At 44.1% G+C, this 24017-nt stretch overlaps 2 long non-coding RNA genes across 2 annotated transcripts in view; both read left to right on the top strand.

The window, feature by feature from the left end:
* The window catches only part of LOC309513126, a 284332-nt gene continuing 260315 nt past the window's right edge, over positions 1–24017 (top strand). Inside the window, exon 1 of the long non-coding RNA XR_014211328.1 lies at positions 1–647. This is a non-coding gene — a long non-coding RNA (uncharacterized lncRNA). The remainder of the gene's footprint in view (positions 648–24017) is intronic.
* Positions 13211–17915, top strand: LOC309512891. The gene is made up of 2 exons (XR_014211210.1): positions 13211–16634; positions 16690–17915. It is a non-coding gene; the product is annotated as an uncharacterized lncRNA (long non-coding RNA).

The following is a 24017-nucleotide window of genomic DNA, read 5'->3' as shown; positions in this document are numbered from 1 at the left end:
CAGGGTTTCATATTATTTTGAAGCTTCCCCGGGCGCCGCCATTGATTAGCCGACCCCCACCTGCTGTTAGCATTCCATTGACTCCCATTCATTTTGGCGTCACTTTGACAGCGAATAACTTTATATCTGAGGCGTTTAAAGACTCCATTTGTCCATTATTTATTTCTAAAGAAACACGACAATGTATAAAAGGCTCCATTACCTTGTATCATACGTTATGGCCCCGTAGAAGCAATTTTTGTAAAAATAGGCTAACGATTGCGTCATAACCACGCGACTCTCTGTCGCACAGTAGAGAGATTACCGTATGGACAGGAGGAGAAGCTCGCGCGCAATCGGGGGGACGTGGAGGCAAAATGACAAAGTAATTAATCAGAATACATAGCAAAAGTTTCTCCTGCTCCAGCTCATGGACACCTCCTACTCACACTCTCCGTCTCTGCAAGTTTCGTAAGGGAATGATTCAGATTTCTCTTGGCACAGCTACTAGAAGACAGACGGGTTGCTCACGTCACATATATGTCGTCAAGCTCAGTTTGAGTCTGCGCAGTACGCTCGACCATCAGGAAGTGAGAGCTTCTAATTGACTTCACTTGTCTCCGTTGAATCCAATGGGGTCGCTGTGTCCAGTTTATATACTGTCTATTGTGATCTCAAGCGGACTAGCTGAAGACGTTACTGTAGCTAAACTCATTAACAGACATGGTACTTCCTTGAAAATAAATTCCAGCACAGCACTACAACAACCATAACTTTACAACATATTTTTACCGCTTTTACAACATTTCAAAACCCTCAGTTCTCGTCATCTCTGAAAGCCAAGCCGATGTTGATTCTTGTTTTATTACGAGCTCTGTTACGTTCTCTTTTTGCCAGCAGACTCTCCTCTGTCCAGCGTTTGTTTAGACGGGTGATTCCCTGGACGTTGGAGATTTAACTGCTCTATGTCAACCTTTCTCGCTCATTGTGACAACAAATCACTGCCACTCACACACCAGAGGATTTGATGATATATTAAAATAAAGTTACATAGTGTGCCTTTAAAAAGGGCATTTAAATTGAAACACTGTAAAAAGTGGTAACCTGCAGTTGCTATTTATACCTGATTTAACCCCAAAAAAAGTTTTGTTGGTATAAATTAATGTATTTAGGTTGATTCAGTGATATTAATATAGTATTTTGACTTCAGTAAAAACAGTTAGATTTAGATTATATCATTTTAGGTTATCATTTTGTTTCAGTGTTTCAGTTCACTTTCTGTGCACAGACATGACAGAAATTTACCTTTGGATCTGACATATCCCATTAGGATTCACAAATTCTGCTTAACAAGCTACGGTTACTGTTGTGAGAAACAAGCCTTACTTCACTGTAAAAAAAACGTTCAGGGATAGAGACGATATCAGTTAATCTCTACTCTGTCAGCTACATAAATACTCAATAACAGTGTTTCTCAATTAGCGGGTTGTGACCCAAACATGTGTTGCAGGTCTCTTCTGATAGGTCGAACTGCAGGAAAAAAACATGCTAAATACAAATAATACAACAGAATTAATCATGTACCATAATTATATATATTTGGGAGAGCAAAATAAATCATTCCCGTTCATTTTGCTGTTGATGTGAAAGGTTGGGCATCCAAATCAAAATCTGGGTCCTAGAGTAAAATCATTGAGAATCACTGCACAGGAATAACGGGTGATTGTTACACACATAAATCCAGTCAAATATAGAGTTGAACAGATTCAGAGCAGCTAATTGTCTTATCTCCAGTCCATACACATATGTTGTTCATTCAAATGCTGCTCTCATCTGGAGTTCATCATTTAGCTAAATTGCCCATTGAGAGGAAAAAATCCAGATGGCATCACTTAATGTTGACAGACTATGATGTAAGCATGCTAAAATAAAAAACTGCAACATGAATCAAACTTTACTTTCTTAATGAACGTTCATGGTCTTATTGATGTTTCATCAGTGCACATTATCCCAAACAGGGATTGACATTAAGGGCCATATTTTAAGTATCCAAGCGCATGATCTAAAGCACACGGCGCAAGTGCACTTAGGGCGTATCCAAATCCACTTTCGCTAGTTTAACGACGGGAAAAATGGTCATGTGTGTAATAAGCAAAGTGTACGCGCACTGTGGAGCCACATATGCGCCTTAACATCCCTCGTTTTCTACCAGCACAAATGGGCGCAAATGCATTTGCTATTTCAACGATGTGGTGCAGGGCGTGTGTGTTGCGCCTGCGCACACTTGTGTTGCGCCTGCGCTGGGTGTATTATAGGGCCCTAAAGGTGCTGTATGTGAGTTTTTCACTCTACTAAAGCATAAAAATACCATAATATGTTTGCAGATATTTAGGAAACATGCTGAGTTCACATAATTGCCAGTTATTTTACTTTGAAATGTGCGTTCCCGTGTCGGAATGTCTGTTTTTGTTTTGGTCTTTGTGACTCCGCCCACTGCCAATTTACCCAATAGTATTTCGCCACCCCAGGTTTCCAGTTGACAGAAAACACAGCATATTGCAGCCATGGAAGCCAGCGAACAAACTGGCTCAGAGAGCGCAGATTCTACGTGACCTAAAAAGCATTCGCATCTATCTAAAAATCTCTATGAAAGGGACTATATTAAAACGCGATATCAACTCATCATAAATTAGCTCCAAGTGGATGCTGCACATTGGTGGTGGTTGAGGAGATTCCCCCCTTCTATGTAAAGCGCTTTGAGTGCCGAGAAAAGCGCTATATAAATGTAATGAATTATTATTAATTATTATTATAAATTAGCTCATCAAGTTACAGTGAGTAAGTCTCCTCGCATTCCATTTTCAATTGCGCTCGTTCCTGTTCCGTGTCCTCAATCTGGCAACCCGCGTGAGCGTCGAGTCTGAGCATGTGGGGAGTATGGGGTCTCTGCAGAACAAAAGTGGGCTTTTTCTAAATTTGTGGGTGTTTTCAAACTGGTGGGTGTTTAAAAATCATGCAATGAAAATGATGCCCTTCACCTGACCCTACCCTTCCCTACCCTAACTGTGACTTGGGACAATTAGATAACGTGGTCGAAAACGCCTCTCTGTTTATGGCCTCACCCACTGATCTGGCAAATCCTATTACTCTCCTGCAGAGACCTATACTTGCAGGAGGGGGTGAAGGGAAACAACTCACTCCAATATTTTGAATTTGGACTGCAGTACCCTTTTCAACTGCTAGCTGTCAATTTCACTTACTGCACCCTTAACACCACCAACCCGCCAAAAACGGGTGGATCTGAGTAACGCAGTTACACACTCCTTCTAGCCACTTTGGCGGGTTGAATTTTATATATAATATATACTTTTTTTTTTCAATTGTAGTCTTTTAAAAAGGCATCTGAAGTAATAAAAGTGCAATGTTGTGTCCACAAAATACATATTGATACTGAAATATCTGAAACGCTTGCAATATAAATTTTCTGCAGAATAGACACACTCTTTCTCTCTCTCTCTCTCTCTCTCTCTCTCTCATCTCTCTGACAGTGAGTTATTCACAAACCCGCCTCCTTCAGTCACTCGTTTCATTATCTCCGGATGAATATTGTTGATGTTACAGGGCTTGAATTTCGCCATGGGATTGCGCGTATTGCGCATAATTTTACTCATTCCTGCAGATTTTGTGCTCACACCCAAAGTGTGCACAGATAAAGTCACCTCTCAGTATTTAATTAAATTACGCTTAAACCGCCAAATACACACAAAATAATGTGAAAATGCCTTGGTGAGTATTCATGTGAACACAGTCAGTTATGTCTTAAGTGAATGTAAACAGTCGAGAAAAGAAATGCACGTGTGACAGTATAATGGATCCGTGCGTCAGGTCTTAACGTGACAGCAAAATAATCCTGCTGCCAAATTATGAGATAATATTAAAAATATCTATATGGCAGTTTTTCCCTATGGTGTCAAAATGGTGGCCAGTAAAAATGCTGAGTGGCAAGTAACTTTGGAAAACGTACTCGGTTACTAACGTAACCTCGGTTCTCTCTAGAAGAGGGAACGAGTACTGCGTAAGATATCTTACGCTAGGGGAAAATCCTTTTTCCGCGAGATATTGAAGCCAAAAATTATCCTTAATTTTGTAATAATGCAAAACGCGTTGCAGCAGCAATGCAGACATAGGCGAGACAGCTCGCGCGCCTATTGGCTGCTCTGCGGCAACTGCAGCAGCCTATCGAGCGAGGCCTGGCGTGACGTCAGACCCAATCAGGGCACTTCGCGCCCGCTGCGTCACGTCCCGCCGAAATGGGCGTGGTCTAGGCCTATAAATATCGCTCGCAGGCAGCTATTATCTGGTTTTTCATCATCGAATCAACCAGAGCGTGTGCATGCACGGCAAGATACGCAGTACTCGTTCCCTCTTCTAGAGAGAACCGAGGTTACGTTAGTAACCGAGTACGTTCTCTTACGAGAGGTCTCTCGTACTGCGTAAGATATCTTACGCTAGGGGACCCAGTGTAAAACGCCGTGCGTGCTGAGATCTGACACCAAAGACCCAAGGGCGAAAGCCCGGGGTACATATAGTGCACAAACACTCAGTGAACTCACAGAGAGTCCGGGAAGAAGGAGGGGTGCAGCCTCACTTTTCCACATAAAGTAGCGTCGAAGGGACGCAAATTTCATCATACAGACAGGGCGGGGTACGGCCTGAACAGATGGGGAAAAAATGTGGGTCTTACACAGTTTGCCCAGCTTTAAACTGTCGAAAATTGGGCTGTGCTCAGTAAACGCAGCATTCTGAGCTGAACGCATCAGGTCAGATAATACTGGTAGTCTAGACCGACAGCAGCCTGGCCTGCAGGGCGGGAACCTCTAGGTTATAAAACCTTATAAATGTAGACGGGGAGGCCCAGCCTGCCGCCATACAAATATCTTGCAAGGCAATCCCACTCGACCAAGCCCACGAAGAGGCCATGCCTCTTGTGGAATGCGCTCTGACACCCAAAGGGCACTGCATGCCCTTGGAGGCGTATGCCAGCGCTATAGCATCAACTATCCATCTGGATAGGCTCTGTTTCGACGCGGCTAGTCCCCTAGAACGTCCGCTAAACGAAACAAAGAGCTGTTCCGTCTGTCTGAAAACAGACGAGCGAGACACATAAGCTCGTAATGCCCTGACTGGGCAAAGGAGGCTCGCATCTCTTTCCTCATCAGGGACCGGTAGGGCTGACAGAGAGATAATCTGCGCCCTAAACGGTGTGTTGAGGGATTTTGGAACATAACCGTGCTTAGGTTTGAGTATAACTTTTGAGTCATTGGGCCCAAACTCCATGCACGCCGCACTCACAGAGAGCGCGTGCAGATCCCCTATGCGCTTCACCGAAGCGAGAGCCAGCAAAAACACCGTTTTGAAAGACAGGTGTTTCAAATCGATTGTCTGTAAAGGCTCAAATGGCGCACCTTTCATGGCTTCCAGAACCGTAGAAAGGTCCCATACGGGGACTGAGGGAGGTCTGGGAGGATTCAGTCTCTTAGCTCCTTTAAGGAAGCGGATGACTAAATCGTTCCTTCCTATTGACTGACCAAGCGTTGTTTCTGAGAACGCTGCTATAGCCGCCACATAAACTTTGAGCGTGGAGGGGGCCCTGCCCCCATCCAACAGCTCTTGTAGGAAGGAAAGCACCTCCGTCACATCACAATTTGTGGGTGACACACCACGGGCTGTGCACCAGCCCGAAAACACTGACCATTTCGAAGAATAGAGTCGTCTTGTAGACGGAGCTCTAGCCTGCGTGATCGTGTTTAATACTCCTTTAGGGAGTCCAACATGTACCCGTTGATGGCCCAGACATGAAGGGACCATAGATCCGGGTGAGGATGCCAGATCGAGCCGCGGGCCTGTGAGAGGAGATCTCTCCTCACTGGTACTGGCCACGGGGCAGTACTTGCTAACTGCATCACGGCTGGGAACCAAGGTTGGTTTTTCCAGAACGGTGCTACCAGCAGTACTGAGCATCCTTCTTCCCTGATCCGTTCTATCACCTGAGGCAGGAGAGAGACGGGGGGAAAAGCATAGAGCGGGCGGCGGGGCCACACATGGGCCAGCGCGCTCCTGCTCTTGGAGAAAAATTCTTGACAGTGAGCGTTTTCTTGAGACGCAAACAGGTCCACTTCCGCTCTGCCGAATTTCTTCCACAGCAGTTGGACTGTCTGTGGGTGTAGGGACCATTCGCCTGCCGGAACATTGTTCCTGGACAGTCTGTCTGGTCCTATATTCATGATCCCTGGCACGTGCGCTGCTCTGAGCGAGCGCAGGTTGCACTGAGCCCATACCAGGAGGCGTTCTGCCAGCCTGTACAGTTTCTCGGATCTGATGCCGCCCTGGCGATTTATGTAGGATACCACAGACATGTTGTCCGAGCGGACCAAGACGTGGTGACCTTTTATTTGGGGACAAAAACGCGTCAGCGCGTTGTCTACTGCCAGCATTTCGAGGCAGTTTATGTGCAGGAGCTTCTCCCGTTCTGACCACTGGCCGAAGAACGGTCTGCCCTCGAGCAGCGCTCCCCATCCCGAGGTGGACGCGTCCGTGGACACCACTTTCACCCTCGAGGAAGTCCCCAGGCTTACACCTGATTGGTACCAGTCGTTCGCTTTCCAGGGTTTCAGAGCTGTAACGCATTTCTGATTGACCCTGAAGCGAAGCAAACCGGGTGCCCACGCTTTGCGTGGGACTCGCGCTTTCAGCCAAAACTGCAGCGGGCGCATGCGGAGCAGACCCAGCTGGAGTACTGACGATGCTGAGGCCATGAGACCTAGCATCTTCTGAAATCTTTTGAGCGGGACAGACGCGCCGCAGCGAAAAGAGTTCGCTGTGCGTCGAATGTCTACCGCGCGCTGTTGTGATAGTCGCGCTATCATGGATAGTGAGTCCAGTTCTGTGCCCAGGAAAGATATTTTCTGACTGGGTGACAGGGAGCTCTTCGCCCAATTGACACTCAGACCCAAATCCTCGAGGTGATCGAGTAAAATGGTCGTGTGTTCTATGAGCACTGCGCGAGATTGCGCTAGAATCAGCCAATCGTCCAAATAATTCAGCACTCGCATGCCTCTCATTCTGAGGGGTGCGAGCGCCGCGTCCATGCACTTCGTAAATGTACGGGGTGCTAGGGACAAACCGAACGGCAGGACTGTGTACTGATATGCCTGGCCCTCGAAGGCGAATCTCAAAAATCGCCTGTGACGTGACGCTATCTGTATTTGAAAATACGCGTCTTTCAGATCTATTGACACAAACCAATCTCCTTGGCGAATCTGCACAAGGATTTGCCTGGTCGTGAGCATCCTGAACTGTCGCTTCACAAGCACTTTGTTCAGTTGCCTTAGATCTAGTATGGGTCTGAGACCCCCGTCTTTTTTCGGTACCAGGAAGTATCTGCTGTATAGCCCTCCTTCGCTCTGATCTTGAGAGAGGGGTTCTATGGCCCCCTTTCTCAATAGTTTCGTCACTTCGGCTCGAAGTAGATGTGCTACTTCTGTTTTTACCGTGGTCTCGACGCGCGCCACATAGCGGCGAGGGCGTCGGCGAAACTGCAGCGAATAGCCTCTTTTTATAATGTTCAGCACCCACTTCGAAAACCCGGGCAGCTTTGCCCATGCGTCTGCATGGATAGCTAGGGGTCGAATACGAAGCGCGCTCCGCTCGCTCAGCGATGGAGAAGCTTCTGTGTGCTGTAACACAAGCGTGTCGCTCGTGACATTTGAGGCATGGGGCGCGCTGATGACAGCGGGCAGATTGCCCGCGCTCGACTCCTCTACGGTGGTTAACCGCGAGGGGGAGGGCTGGGCGGTTCCCGTGGGAACTGTCATGTCTATGTGTGGATGTGGGCGCGGGACAGCGGGCACATTTATCACACCGAAAACATCGTTCGCTTGCGTGAAGCGAGTGCACGTTGGTTTCGTTTTTACAGAAACCGTGAGACATGCATAACGTGGTGTTAGTGGGCACTGGGTAGTGGGCACATTCACCATGTTTGAAGCGCAACCGACCTGAGTCGGTTTTATGTGCGCGAGCCCTGTGTGACAGGCTGTGCTTATGTGTAGGGATGGGCACTGGGCAGTGGGCATTCTTACTACACACGAAACACCATCGGCCGTGGCCGGGACACCAGAAAATACGCTCTTTTGGGGATTTATCTGGGTAGCCGTGAAAACGGCATTTGTGTGCAGGCAAGCGGGTGACAGAACCGACTTGTTGGCTGCAGAAAACACTGGAACAGTCACATTTTCTGGAACTGGACGAGCGAATAGCTTTGGTGTGAGTCCGGCCGCAGCGGGACTGGAACACCGTCGTTTTCCTAGCTGTGCTAGGACGACTTCGGGGCCTCGGGCTTCACCGTAACCTTAGGTCGCGGGCCGCGTCCTGCGGGGCGGCGACCGGATGAGCGGGAGCGCGGTCTCGCGCTTCTGGCCTGGCGGCGCTGTGAAGTGGAGGCGGTGGACGGTGGCTGTGGCTGTGAGCTCTGAGCAGACGGTTTCGCACGGCCTGCTGCAGAGCTGGAGCGCTTCGGGAGGAAGTGCTTCATAGCCTGGGACGCTTTCTGTACCTCTGCGAATCTCTCCGCGAAATCTTTGACGGAGGATCCGAAGAGGCCTGCGGCGGAAAGCGGGGCGTCGAGGAACGCGGTGCGCTCAGACTCTGCCATTTCCGAGAGCGTCAGCCATAGATGTCTCTCAGACACGGTGAGAGAAGCCATAGTCCGTCCAATGGCTTGCGCTGCGGACTTAGTAGCACGAAGGGCGAGGTCCGTGGCACTCCTTAAGTCCGGCACGCAGATCGCGTCAGGTCCTTCCTCATCCAGCTTACGGAGGAGATCGGCCTGGAAGATCTGGAGCGTTGCCATGGTGTGCAACGCTGACGCAGCTTGCCCGGCGGCGGAGAAAGCGCGGTGGAGCAAGCTCGACGTCGTGCGGCAAGCTTTAGAGGGTAGGGCCGGCTTAGCGCGCCGTCCAGCGGAGGGCGGGCATAAGTGGGCCGCTATCGCCTCTTCAACCGGCGGCAGCGAGAGGTATCCTTTGTTCTTGGCATCGTCAACGGCGGAGAATGCCAAAGAAACAGCAGGACGCACTCTAGCAGAATAGGGGGCGCTCCAGGACTTGGCGACTTCTTCGTGTAACTCAGGAAGAAAAGGCGCCGGTCTGGACACAGGTGAAGCGCGCTCCCCAGGCAGGAAAAATCCATCCAGCCGGTTGTGAGCGGGCTGCTCAGGCGAAGACCACTCGAGGCCGAGGCTCGCCGCGGCCTGTGCGAGTACTCGCATGAGTTCCGTCTCGATGGAAGCTCTCTTGCCTGACGAAGTGCGGGCAGGGGGCGCGGGGTCCTCAGAGCCCGCCCAATCCTCACTGCCTGACGCCAGGATAGAGCAGGAATCATCCTCTCCCAGCAGGGCTTCCTCATCCGCGATATCAACGGAAGCGGCGGCAGACGGCGGCCGCTGTCCGTCAGGAAGCGAAACAGAAGAAGCCGGGGAAGCAAGCGGGCGAACCGGCGAGCTTTGGCGGCTGAGGGAGGGTTCCGGGGCCCGCTGGGCACGGCGCTTTTTACGGCGCGACGCCGCGGCGGGCGGGGGAGCAGTCTCGGTGAAGACGGCTAGGCGAGTCCTCAGAGTCGCCATTGCCATCAGCTCGCAGTGAGGGCATCCGCCGTCAGCGAGCGCGAGAGCTGCATGTTCCTCACCCAGGCAGGAAACGCAGATCACGTGGCGGTCCCCGTCGCTGAGTGTGGCTCTGCACGAGCCGCAGGAAGGCATCTTTAAAAAGACGCTAGCTCTTTTAGAAATGTGTGTCGCGGCGGCGACACACACACACAGAAATACAGTGTAATAAAGAGAAGGATATAAGCGCCGGAAAGCGCAGCAGGAAGGCAGGAAGGCGGCGCGGCCAGCTGAAGGTGCTCTCTCTCGACGGCGCGGCTCCTAATCCAGCTCCAGCGATGCGTGTGCTTCGCTTGAAGGATGAAAAATCAGATAATAGCTGCCTGCGAGCGATATTTATAGGCCTAGACCACGCCCATTTCGGCGGGACGTGACGCAGCGGGCGCGAAGTGCCCTGATTGGGTCTGACGTCACGCCAGGCCTCGCTCGATAGGCTGCTGCAGTTGCCGCAGAGCAGCCAATAGGCGCGCGAGCTGTCTCGCCTATGTCTGCATTGCTGCTGCAACGCGTTTTGCATTATTACAAAATTAAGGATAATTTTTGGCTTCAATATCTCGCGGAAAAAGGATTTTCCCCTAGCGTAAGATATCTTACGCAGTACGAGAGACCTCTCGTAAGAGAACCTGTGCCGCCAGAGACCAAAATGCCCTGAAATACAGTTTTCTGTGTTGAATGTCTGTGTTGTCTGGTAGTGTGTAATAAAATACTGAGTAATAGAGTGAAGTAATGCATTGACAAGCAGTGAAATTGGTTTTCTCAGAAAGAACCATATAATTTAACCTGTAGAGAGTCTCCTGGGGCTTTCAATGGGCATGTCAAGGCTTGATATATAGACTTGAAATTGAAGTAAAATTTGCACTCACCTACTTCTCAACAACTGATACAAATCAGCAGCCACATTTACACTGCAGGGCCTAATGCACATGTCCAACATTTTGACATGTTTTGCCAAAACATTTCAGTGCAAATGTATCTAAAGTTTTGTTCTAGGAACGGTTTCCAAACATTCTGTTTTTGTTATGGGAACCTTAAAATATCCAGTTTTCTTTAATGTTTGTGGATTTTCTTTTTTAAAGTTATTATGATGTTCCTGAAACATTCTTTTAATTTTTATTAACAACTCTATATGGGTCCAATCTACAGTGTTAAAGTAACACTGAAGAAACTGCAGTTAATGAGATAATTGATTAAATTTTGACTTCCATTTATGTCATACATCTACAGAAGTTCTTATTGATATTACCAGAGGCTTAAATGTTGATGTTTTATTGAATATTTCTTTTGAAGTCACCATTACAGTGATAAGTGTTTTCTTTAGTTGGGCTCTTTACCCTGGATTTTTGTTTGTTGAGAACATTTCTGAAATGAAAAGGCTGATCAACATATCTTCTTAATTGATAGTCAAATGACTGCTTTTCTGTTATCATGACTTATTTAAATTAAGAAGTTGAAGCATTAATGTTTAGAGTTTAGCTCCAACCCCGAAAGAACTCACTTGCCTTAGTAAACCTGAGGACTCTATAGTCAAGTCAAGTCAAGTCAAGTTTATTTGTATAGCGCTTTTCACAATACAGATTGTATCAAAGCAGCTATAGTATGGTCAGTAGCACAATATTGAAATGTACTAATGACAAAACACACTTCTGATCAGTGATTAGACTTCAAATACGAACAGTGAATAAGACCACTTCATGATGACATTAATTAACAGCCAACATCACCTGATGTTATTCTGTCTTGACTTCCTCTAACACAGTAAAAGTGTTTTCTGCCAATATTGTTAAAGCAGCCAGACAAAAACTAACAAAAAGCCAAAAGGTTAGTGATCCTTGATATTTAAAAGATGTTTCAAGAATGTTGTTCAAACAATGTTTTCTGTCAACAACATTATGAGAACATTCATCCAATACTAATGACAATGGCCCTCATTTATCAATCTTGCGTAGAAACGGGCGTATATGTTGGCGTAAGATTATGCTTACACTCCTCTCGCCGCCTGATTTATGAAGCTGTGCGTACCTTTGAAATCCAGGTGTACGCAATACCTGACCTTGATAAATGCCGCGGCTGAAAACGATCGTCATTAGAATAACACGCCCCTATATATTCAAGTCTCCGCTTCCCCCACGCCCTCATTTTACGCCATGGACACACGGAAGACGGCAAAGAAGAGATACTTCTTTGAGAAAGAGAAAGCGAAACCAGGGAAGTGGAAAGAAACAAAATTGATTTCTAGATTTTTATTATTAATGACACTTATTGTTATTTAGAAGAAGAATGTCGTTATTATTATTATTTGTATTATTAGGCTATTATTATTTAAAAGAAGAATGTCATTTTTATTATTTTGTCAGTCTGAATAATTTTGTTGGTCATTGAAAGCCTTTCATTACTGAACCCAGTCCGTGCACACCTGCCGGGCCTAACCCTGGCCTAACCATCGTTTCAAAGAATAGTACAACGGCGAGCGCGTCGAGTATAAACGCCTCGTCCGTTTGGGGAGGTGCGCGCGCAGTCTGCGGAGACTCGCGCTGCGGAGCCAGGCGAAAGTATTTAACAAGGCTTGAAACGTCAGGTAAAGCGCACAGGCTCGCAACTGAAGGAATACATATGCCTACAATTCAAATGCTTTGGTAAAGTCACACAACTTAAACATTGAAGTCCATGTTGCACAAAAATAAACACTGAAGTTTATAATTAGCCTACTATGTTGTTTTTTTTTTTTTTACAGTGGGTCATAATATATCATATATTTTAGTTTGTCAGTGCGTTTTGTGGTGTTAGGAATTGTTTTTCTGCGCATTCCCGCACTCAAAACGTGCGTACACCACCTCCTGAGCTGGCGTAGGATTTGAGCGTGCCGTACGCCAACGTTCATATTGATAAATCTCAAAGTCACCGTGGTTTTGGGTGTACGCCAGGTGTACGCTGGAAATTTGGTGTACGCACTTTTGATAAATGAGGGCCAATATGTGATGATTTCATTAACATTGATTTAAAAACACTCGCATAACCTTAAATTAATTACATAAACTTAAGAGAAAAGTTAGGAATAATAACCATGGGACAGGCTTCAAAACATGAAGAATGTTTGTTCATAACTTATCACAGAGAGACATTGTTTCTTGCCCTAACAAATGTGCTTTATAAACTGACAGTTACAGCAGCCAGAGAGAAACTAATACTATAAAGTCGAGAGTCAAGAGTCCAGCTAACACAAACACGGATCACCATAATGGTGACTACAAACATTAATATTTTCAGTAAAACATCAACATCTAATTCTCAACAAGAACGTATGTACATGTAGGAAATAAATATTGTTAAACCGGTTTATAAACTTGTTTCACACACACAGGAAGTTATAGTTGTGTTTCTACTCGTCTCTTCTCTTTTTTTTCTGTTGTTATCCTTCAGTGATTCTGCTTATCAGGTGTTCATCAGTGTCTGAATTCAATCACTTCTTTTCATTCATTCATTCACTCTGTCAAGTGGAACCACTATATTAGTGAACTAATGTAGGGAATAGTGAATGAGGGTATAGGGTGTGATTTTGAACACAGCCTCTGAGTGTCGTCTTTGAACGCAGTTAATTAACAGTATATTCCTGTAGGCTATTTTCAGGAAAACAACAGTTATTAGCCAGAATGCATTGTTTTCTATGATATATCACTGTTTTAATGGAAAATGGTATGTTACTGTCAGAATTTGGCAGTTTTTTTACAGCAAGGTTTTACAGTGTGTATTTGCAGCCAGTGATTTGAAAAGTAAAGACAACTGGTATTTTCAAGAAGAAACACTTCAAGAATGAAATCTCAATCAGCTCAAGAACTCTCATACCCCTTTTAAAGCGTAACTCTCGCCAAAATGCAACCTAGGTTTTTTTTGTGAATCTACCTGAGGCAAGCTTTCATTTAAAAGCATAATTAGGATGGAAACGCCACTTTTAAGATTGACCGTATTTTAATTTTCGTTCAAATTGCCTTTTGAATGGGAGTGAATGGGGCACGGCTGTGATAGCATCAAAATCGCTATTTTTAAAACACTAAGAAGGCTCGACACAACATGAAAGTTTGCTCGAAGTATCACCAGGGGCTCTACACATGAACTCGAGCATTGAGAACATTGTTTGTGTACACAGAGTTTACTAAAAAGAAAGGTTTTGAACAACTCACTGTAACTATTGTTGTTTCTGGCTGCCGGCATTTTGACAGTCAAAAATAGTCGATCTCCGAATGCAAATGAACTGACTCTGAATTTTAGTATTGTTTCTTATATGAGGATCCTTTTTCAAATACAAGGTCAATATTGATTTTCACTAACAACAAAACAACAAATTATCCATGAATGTGGAAATAAGCTTTAGGAGATTTCCATCTTTACTCTCCTCCCTGTTACGTTGCATTCAGAGATCAACTATTTTTGACTGACAAAATGCCGGTGGCCGGAAACAACAACAGCTACAGTGAGTTGTTCAAAATCTTTCTTTTTAGTAAACTCTGTGTACACAAACAATGTTCTCAATGCTCGAGTTCATGTGTAGAGCCCCTGGTGATACTTCGAGCAAAGTTTCATGTTGTGTAGAGCCTTCTTAGTGTTTTAAAAATAGCGATTTTGATGCTATCATAGTCGTGCCCCAAGCACTCCCATTCAAAAGGCAATTTGACCTGAAACGAAAATACGGTCAGTCTTAAAAGTGGCGTTTCCATCCTAATTATGCTTTTAAACGAAAGTTTGCCTCGGGTAGATTCACAAAAAGACCCTAGGTTGCATTTTGGCGAGAGTTACACATTAAACCAGAATGGTTCGCATTCTGGAGCCAGAGCCTGTTTTCGGCCTGGGAAACTGGAGCCTGTCGTGAACCGGACTTGAGGAACGAACTGTGACGTAACACTGCTGCATGTTGTTTACCTGACTATAACCAGTCTAAAATCACTCTGGTTCTCTCTACTGCACATAGTTATATATATATATTTTATAAAGAGAAATGTAGTGCAATGTTATTACAATGCTCAAAAAGACTGCAATAGACAGTGGCAGCATTTATCCACTCTCTGGCTCTGTTCGACACCACCAAGTTTTTAGGGCCGGGGTTGAACCGATCTTTCTGGCTTGGAACACCCTTTTCTGCAGTGGAAATGATCAGAACAGAACAGACACAGGCCAGGAAACTGCACTGGAAAAGGATGCCTCAAAAGCTGTATCAGTGAAAATATTTCAGTTTTATTTCCATCTACTTCCTTAAGCTCCAACAGTGTTTAAAATATGTTTTTTGTTTGTTTTTTTCTACATCAACCTTTTGTGATGGCACTGAACAGATACATGTCTTTTGGAGTAGAGGAACAGACAGAGATACTGGACCGGCACGTCAAAGAGCATGATGTATTATTGTGGTTGATGAGTCCTCTGAGATCTCAGTGCAAACCCACTGAAGTCATCAGCAGTTTCATTCTGGCTCTCTACATGCTGACTGTGCGGTAATACATTAAGAAGCAGCGTGTGCAATGCAAGATACTTGCCCTCAGTGCTGCCCAATGTTAAGTGTGATTTTGTTCAGAGATGACTAGAGGCATCTCTGAATGATCCTTGTGTTATTATTGTGCTTTCCCCCTGTCAATCACTGTTAATGTTTATTTATTTAAAAAACGAAAGGATAGCCCTGTAATACATGTGTCACACTGCTAACAAGGCGGATGACAAGAGATCATACGAAGATAATACAAATAAGTGATATTTATTCCAGGAAGACAAAGAGTACTCACAGGGTAGCACATACAAATCACCGACAGTGGACTGAACAGAACAGGGAGACTTTATAAGGGAACTAATGAAGGAGAACATAATCAGGGAGAACAGAAACAGGTGTGAATGGTTAACTAATCAAGATACACAATGAGGGCAAATGAACTGAACAAGACAAGACAAACTAAATGAAGACATAACTATTACAGAACTTCCTCCTCCCGGTAGGCACGACCTTGCGCCGTAGGTGGGCCAACAGATGACCAGGAAGTAGGGACCAGGGTGGAGCAGATGGTTGGAGGAGCCAAGGAGGAGACAGGAGGGACTTGGAGCAGGAGGAGCAAGGTGGGACCAAGGCTGCAGCCAGCCCATGGTGAAGAAAGGTTGATGACTCCAGGGGGCCGACTGACGGAGGCAGAGCAGGTGGAAGAGGAGACCAGGGTGCAGACGGAGTGCCGACGAGCCAAGGCGATGCTGAGGATCTGGAGGGACATGGCGATGCCGATGGCTCTGGCGACCGAGGCGCAGGCGGTGATCCAGAGGGCCACGGTGGAGCTGGAGGGAGTGAGTGCCGGAGCCAGAGGGACGAAGGGACGAGGCGAAGCCGGAGGAGTGTAATCCTGAGGCAAGGGCAGGTTGACGAACGACCAAGGCGGAGGGAGCCCAGCGGAACTGGTGGACTGATAGGCCATGGTGGTGATGAGGGAGGTAGGAGCCAAGGTGGAGCTACTGGACCGACGGGCCGAGGTGGAGTCCTGGTCGAGGAGGCCGGAGGCAGAGACCAGGGATCCACCGACCACAATGGAGCTGGAGACTGACAGACCCGTGGCGAGCCCACATCACTGGTGGTGAAATGAGGGTGAGCTGAGGGGCTGATAGGAAGCAGCGGAGGTGGAGATGAGGAATAGATGATGGGAGGAGGTGGGAGAGGGAGGCTGGGTGGGAATTTGGGACTGACAGACAGTTCGGGACAGACAGATAAAACATGTGATGGAAGAAGACAGGGTATCTCAGTACAGAAGTCTGTTAAGTCCAGTTCCTCTGAACAGAGCCTCTGTTCACTCGTCAGACGTCAGATGCACTCTGGCTCAATGGCGATCTTCAGCTCTGTCGCTCCTCTCGGCGATGGCTCGTCAGTCGCGGCGATTCTGTGCGAGTGATCTGTACAGCAGGGTGGTTGTTGGCCGGGCTCTGGGTCCGGAGTGGGGCTGGCGAGATCCTCTTCTCTGAGGCAGACGGTGAATGGAGAGTTACAGCTCGCCAGCACCCACTCCACAAATGCAGCAAAATTCCCCCATGGGACCTTCTCCGGACGACTGTGCTCTGCAAGTGGTGTTCAAGCTCACATGGTAGAAAGTGCAGAGGCAGTCGTCCGGGTAGTGAGTCAAAGGGGCGACTTCCAAAAAGATCCTTGTGTGGTCCTCTAAGGTTAGTTCCCCCTGCTCCAAACACAGAAGGAGGACAGCGGGGATATCCATAATAAAACATTTAAAATATGAAAAACAAAATGAAAACAAAAGCTGGCAAAACGTCGCTAAACTTTAACTTTTTTGTGTTTTGTTTTTGCGGTCTGTGATTATGTCACTCTGCTAACAAGGCGGATGACAGGAGAGCATACGAAGACGAAGGTAATCCAAATAAGTGATATTTATTCCAGGAAGATGAAGAGTACTCACAGGGTATCACATACAATCACAGACAATGGACTGAACAGAACAGGGAGACTTTATAAGGGAACTAATGAGGGAGGTTTTTAAATATTGTATGTACTTGCTCATGTTTTGTGGGAAGAAATTTTGCTATATACTATAATATTTTGATACTTAATAATCAAATTATATAAAAATTGCATTTATTAAACTCCTTATGTTGGTAACATAACACCAACATCACATGTGGATTTATTTAACTATCTTTGGTAAAATGTAATATTTGTGTCAGGGTTAACCAGTTTGACTTAATTGGCATTAATAATGTAGCCACTAGATGTCTCTCTAAAATCATGCAAATGCTCGTCAGATGATTCAGTTTACAGGAAGACATCCCCAAACTTTAAAGCAATATTCACATGCTATTATGTGCATTACATATCTATTAAATCTTTTGGGCAAAACCTACTGTTGTTAACCATGGAAGGTGAAAGGAATATTTCAGAAATCCATGTGTGGTCCATTCACTGCCCGGCATACTGAACACATCACATCTGCCGCTTTTCGTCTCTGAGGTCATTTTTAAACGTTTGCAGTGGGAGCCCGAGCAGGGCACTCTTGTTAGGTTGTTATTTGGGAAAATGTCAGTTTCCATCATACTATTGCTGTACATGACTGATTTTCTCAGAGGTTCTCAAATAATTGTTTTCCCTTCGCCCGACCCAACTTACAGTTAAAAGCAAACTAAATGTAAAGATTGTGGGATGAACACACAATCAAATATCAAAAAACTGAGTGTACAGTACACGGACACGATCACTTCAGACTATTGTGAGGACATTGTGATGATTGTTGAGTGTCAGTGCTTTCTACATGAACAAAATAACATAATGGTCTGTTACAGTAGGTTCTCATTATTGAACAAGTTTTGGTGTTTAAATGATAAAAAAACAAAAAAAAACAAGTTTGAGTTCATGGCATCAAGGTTGTATTGTAAAGCCAGATTATAGTGGGATGTCCTGTTACTTTATCCTCTACAGTAAAAGACCTGGGTGTTATACTAGATTGCAACCTGTCTTTTGAAAATCATATTTCATATGTTACAAAAACAGCCTTTTTCCACCTTAGAAACATTGCTAAGCTACGTAATATGCTATCAGTTTCTGATGCAGAAAAGTTAGTTCATGCATTCATGACCTCGAGACTAGATTACTGTAATGCTTTATTAGCTGGTTGTCCTGCATCCTCAATAAACAAGCTACAGTTAGTCCAAAATGCCGGCGCTAGAGTTCTTACGAGATCAAGAAAATATGATCACGATTTTATCATCACTACATTGGTTTCCTATAAAATTCCTACTGTATTGCTACTGACTTATAAAGCCCTAAACGGCTTAGCTCCAGTCTATTTAACGGATCTTCTATCGCCCTATAATCCATCACGCTCTTTAAGATCACTAAATTCGAGGCTTTTGGTCATACCTAGGATATCCAGATCCACCAAAGGAGGGAGAGCATTTTCACATTTAGCTCCAAAACTCTGGAATAGCCTTCCTGATACTAGATTAAAGACTCATCTCTTCAGCCAGGCATTCATATAATATTTTTAATCTTACAGTTAAATCCGGCCTCTAGTTCATAAACGCCAGAGGAGAACTGGCCCCCGACTGAGCCTGGGTTCTCCCAAGGTTTTTTTTTTTCTCCATTGGGTCACCTGATGGAGTTTTAGGTCACCATTAGGTCACTTAATGGAGTTTTTCGGTTCCTTGCCACTGTTGCCTTTGGCTTGCTCAGTTGGGGATATTTTGGGGATATGTAATTTAATTTTATCAATCAATAAATTCCACTAGAAACAAACCTTGTTGTATTATTTTAATTTAATACTGTGAAGCTGCTTAGATACAATCTGTATTGTGAAAAGCGCTATACAAATATACTTGACTTGACTTGACTTAAAGTGTCAAGAGTGCAGTTATAAACACAGTGAGGATGTAAAAGTGACGAGTAGATACGTACTTTATTTTGATGGCCCCTTTTGAACATTCTGTTGTCTATAAGTAACTTTGCAACTACATGTCAAATAACTTTCATTAGAGTATTAGTAGACTGTCTACTTAATATCTGCTAACTCTTTATTTTGATAGTCCTCCAAAAGACTTTCTACTGACTATAAGTAACTTTGCAACTACAAGTCAGCTTATTCTAACCCTAACCCAACCAGACTAATACTACTACTTCTGGAAGCATTGGAATGAAAGCTTGTATGTTTTTTAAATTTTTGTTTGTCAAAATTTTATGTTTGTATGTATTTTTCTTTTTCCTTTTTTATATGGACCCATGAGTCTAAAATAAAGAATAATAAATAATAATAACAGTATATTCTTGTATGCTATTTTCTCGAAAATGACAAATATCACCCAGAATGCATTTTTTTCTGAACTGACTTCAGCTGAACAATGACACGAGCTGCTGGACAGCTCTACGAAATGAACTCTGTTTGCATAATATAATCATTTTCCTGTTATCACTGTAAAGCTGCTTTGAAACATTCTGTATTGTATAAAGCGCTATATATAAATAAAGGTAACTTGACTTCGACGACGGTATTGTATAAAATTGTAGACCATCTTTTTTGCGTTCTGAATTTGGCATCCAAATGCACAACAACATATATATATATATATATATATATTAATCTTATTCCATTTTCCGCATGTTTTTCTGCCATCGTAGTTAGTGCACAACTGTAACTGTGGCTTCTACTCCCAAATGGTCTATTGAGATGAATGGGAATGCTAATGGATAGCTTTCTTCAGGTATAGAACTCCTTTTGATGAACAGCTGAGGGCCTTTTTGTGCAGCACTTTCTACAATGTACTTTTGTAGAGTAATAAAGTCCTGAGGGAAATTAAAAGAGGATACTGGTAGATTTCTGGTAAAGCCAGTTTCAGAAATGACAGAAGAACAGATACCCTTGTCTTAGGTGAGTGTGTGTGTGTGTGTGTGTGTGTTTGCACAGTATGTGTCTGTATAATTGTGGTTCTGGCAAAGCAATGAGTCATTGTTTATAAGTGATTAATTGTTCTTCGGAATGTTGACTGTTATATTTACACTAGCTTAGAAGAGTTTAAACATGCCATAAACACTAAATTCAAGGGAAAACTGTACCATTCTCACAGTCAACCTTGACTTCCATCTTATGTAAGGTAGATTAAATGGAACTCAATCCACCATACAATGCTCTATGACTCATTTGGCTATATTCAAATATGACATGATCACAATAAAGGGCTGTTAATTAGACAGCAGCTTGGCACTGTCATTTGTGTGCGTGTGTGTGTGTCAAGTCAAGTCAAGTCAAGTCAAGTCAAGTCAAGTCAAGTCAAGTCACCTTCATTTATATAGCACTTTTAACAATATAGATTGCAGCTTTACAGTGATAATAGGGAATTACCGTAACAGATTGTTTCGGCTTTACAGCAGCTCAAATATAAAGTTATTGTCCAGCTAAAGTTAGTTTTGATTGATTCACTTACGTTGCAAAGATCATTAGTTATTAACTTAGGGGCCGCTAACACAACACTGTCTAACAGAGAACCCTTAACACGTTCTGGCCCGCTCATTTGCACGAAACCGTGCCTGATGGCTCGAGAACGCAAACCTTGAAATACTGTAGGTTCCAAGATGCAAGCCTTGACATTTTTTTAAATAAAGGTTATCTCTGGTCAAACTTCAAAAAACGCAAACCTGTGAAAATGCTGACGGCGTGCACATGCGTATTACGTGTTTAGTCTATAGGTATGCGCGTTTGAATGCGTTTGAATGCGTTTAATACGTGCGCTGCCGTGTATTGACCTCAAAAAATTACTTGTCTGGCCTTAAAAATGTATAATACAGAATTATTTATCGCTTCCGCGTAACCATGTGAACTGGAATTATTTTGACAATGGTTTATCTATAGAGAGGTAAAGGGAAGGGAAGGAGGCCTTTACAGGGGAGGGACTGGTTGACACTTCAGGACTGCGTTGTCGTCATGTCCAGGCGCAGGTCCTTCATCTGATCTGGATGGATCCGGCGGACTGCAGTAAACCTCGGTATAAACAGAGAGACTAATATTAGCATAGACGTCATCCTTCTTATGATGTAACGAGTACATCAGGATTTATGGGAAGTGTTCCCGGTTCGGGCTGAACTATGAAGCCTAATATTGAATTATAGAAGTTTATAATGTGTTATGTGTATGCTAGGTCAAAGAGATGTGTTTTTAGTCTAGATTTGAACTGTTCCACAGTTTTGGTGCTAAATAGGAGAAGGATCTACCGCCAGCAGTCGATTTTGATATTCTAGGTATTATTAACTGGCCGGAATTTTGAGATCGCAATAGACGTGATGGACTATAATGCGTTAAGAGCTCGCTCAAGTACTGCGGAGCTAAACCATTTAGTGCTTTGTAAGTAAGTAAAGTAAGTAAGTAAAATGCATACAATGTTTAATAGGGAGCCAATGCAGTGTGCAGAACCAGAGCCGGGCTAATGTGGTCATACCTCCTGGTTCTCTAGCTGTCATAATTTTCATAAAACTTCATAATTTTCTCAACCTCGTGGTTTTTTAAATCTGTATTCTTTTTCTGTGAACCCCAGTAGTACAGTGTATCATTTTGAAGAATTTTTGCACAGCTCTTTTTGTGCTTTGAATGAACTATTCCTTTCAGAGCAGAAGGCATTACCACAGACTGGAGGGAAATGAGCTTCCCAAAAAGCCCCAGAAAAATAGCTCTACATTTCTCAGCATGTGTTCTCAGCATTCTTCAGCTCACATCAGTTCCTCTTGTTTGGTGCTGAAGGGAGAAGGAGTTCTCGTGTCCCGTGAATCAGTTGAACAGCAGCTGTCACCTCACCTGCAATGCACAGAAATGAATTAAGAATCGATTCAAAATAAATGAAAACTGTGGCACAGGCTACAGGGTGAGTCTGAGACTACAGTAGATGATGCCGTTCATTTTGAAAGTGAAACGTTCTTTAAATGCAGGCGTCATTTAAATAAAATGAAACATATTTGTAAATGTGTCATAGTAAGTACAGCAAATCTCTTCTTTGGTAAATGACGGGAATGGTTTTAGATGCTTGGCTCATACAATGACAATGAGTGTGTTGATTGATACACATACAAAAAAAAAAAAAAAACTGTTAGTAAGCAGGAATGCAAGGAATGTTTTAGTATTGTTATGTTAACATAGTTGCTTACTAATTTACAATGTACTGGAATTCCTCTGAGTAGAATTCTTCAGACGATTTTCTAATAAACTGATTTCCTGTGTGTCCACGTCAGGAAGGCATTTACGGGATGGGGCTGCCTCAAAAGAAACATTTAGACCTGAAGAATCTCACACATGCAGATTGTTAAGCCCTTTGTTTGGTTTGTAAAGGGTGCTGTTCAATGATGTACATCAGTGGCTGCTAGCTGTTTCTTGCATATGTTACTGATTTGTGTATTTAGCATCTATGGAGTGCTGTAATCAACAATCAAAAACCAATAACCTTTTACATCAAATAAAAGAGCAAAAACCAATCACTAACTAATGGCCTATTCGCACCAAGAACGTTTTGAATGCTTATTTTGGATTATTCTGAATTAAATTCTGAACGCTTGATTCTGACTGGTTGACGGACATCCTAAAGTGTGCAGTTATTTTCCAGTAAACGCGCAGCTAAAGTATAACCCACCTAAAAAAAATAAAAAATAATACAGAACAAGCAAAAACATGTTTTGCCCACAAAATTACATTTCATTATTGATTGAAATCCTGCTCTCTTTCTCCCGCTTTTTCTCTCATACAAACGCACTCACGTGTATGAAACAATCATCCAACCAAACAACCAGTCAACCAGCCAACCAACCAACCAGCCAACCAACCAGCCAACCAACCAACCAACCAACCAACCAACCAACCAACCAACCAACCAACCAACCAACCAACCAACCAGCCAACAACCAACCAACCAACCAGCCAGCCAGCCAACCAACCAGCCAACCAACCAGCCAACCAACCAGCCAACCAACCAGCCAACCAACCAACCAACCAACCAACCAGCCAACCAACCAACCAACCAGCCAACCAACCAGCCAACCAACCAACCAACCAACCAACCAACCAACCAATCAATCAACCAGCCAACCAACCAACCAACCAGCCAATCAACCAATTCATCATCCAACCAACCAACCAACCAACTAGCCAACCAACCAGCCAACCAACCAACCAACCAGCCAATCAACCAACCAATCAACCAATTTATCATCCAACCAACCAACCAGCCAATCAACCAACCAATTAACCAATTTATCATCCAACCAACCAACCAATCAATCTCTCTTTAATAATTGCATTAGTCTGGCATAAGCCTCGGTTACAAGCCCAAAACTGACATTTTGGAATTAGCAATGGAGGCGTGGGATTAGGTGCATAAGAAATTAGTCCTACACACAAGAGCGTTTTTTTAAGCACAAAAACCTGACAAATGCCTTGAAAATACAACATCTAAACAATGTCTTGAGGTATGGTAACTGTTGTATAAACTGAAAAAAGAAAAGAAAAAAAAGACTACTGGCCATTGAATTATTCGAAAAATAATGCATACCTGAGGTTTAACAGCATAACCACCTCAAGTGTGCATTATTTTTCTAATAATTCAATGCCCTGTCGTCAATTATGATTTACTTAATGCCTACTGGTTCACTCACACTATGAAGTGCATACTGTGCAGTATTCAGTTAGTTAGCTAGTATTCCTTTGCCAACAACCTATTTGAGCCTACGCATCGCACCACATTTAGTTGTCATGACAGCAAAGAGGGCTCGGCTTTCTCGTAAAGCCTGGAATAGCAAATCTATATCCTCTGTTCATCGCCTGTCAAGGTTCTTCAGGAAACT

The sequence above is a fragment of the Leuciscus leuciscus genome (assembly GCF_965113295.1).
Source record: "Leuciscus leuciscus genome assembly, chromosome: 1".
Classification (NCBI taxonomy): Eukaryota; Metazoa; Chordata; class Actinopteri; order Cypriniformes; family Leuciscidae; genus Leuciscus; species Leuciscus leuciscus.
This window is presented reverse-complemented; position numbering and strand designations above follow the sequence as displayed.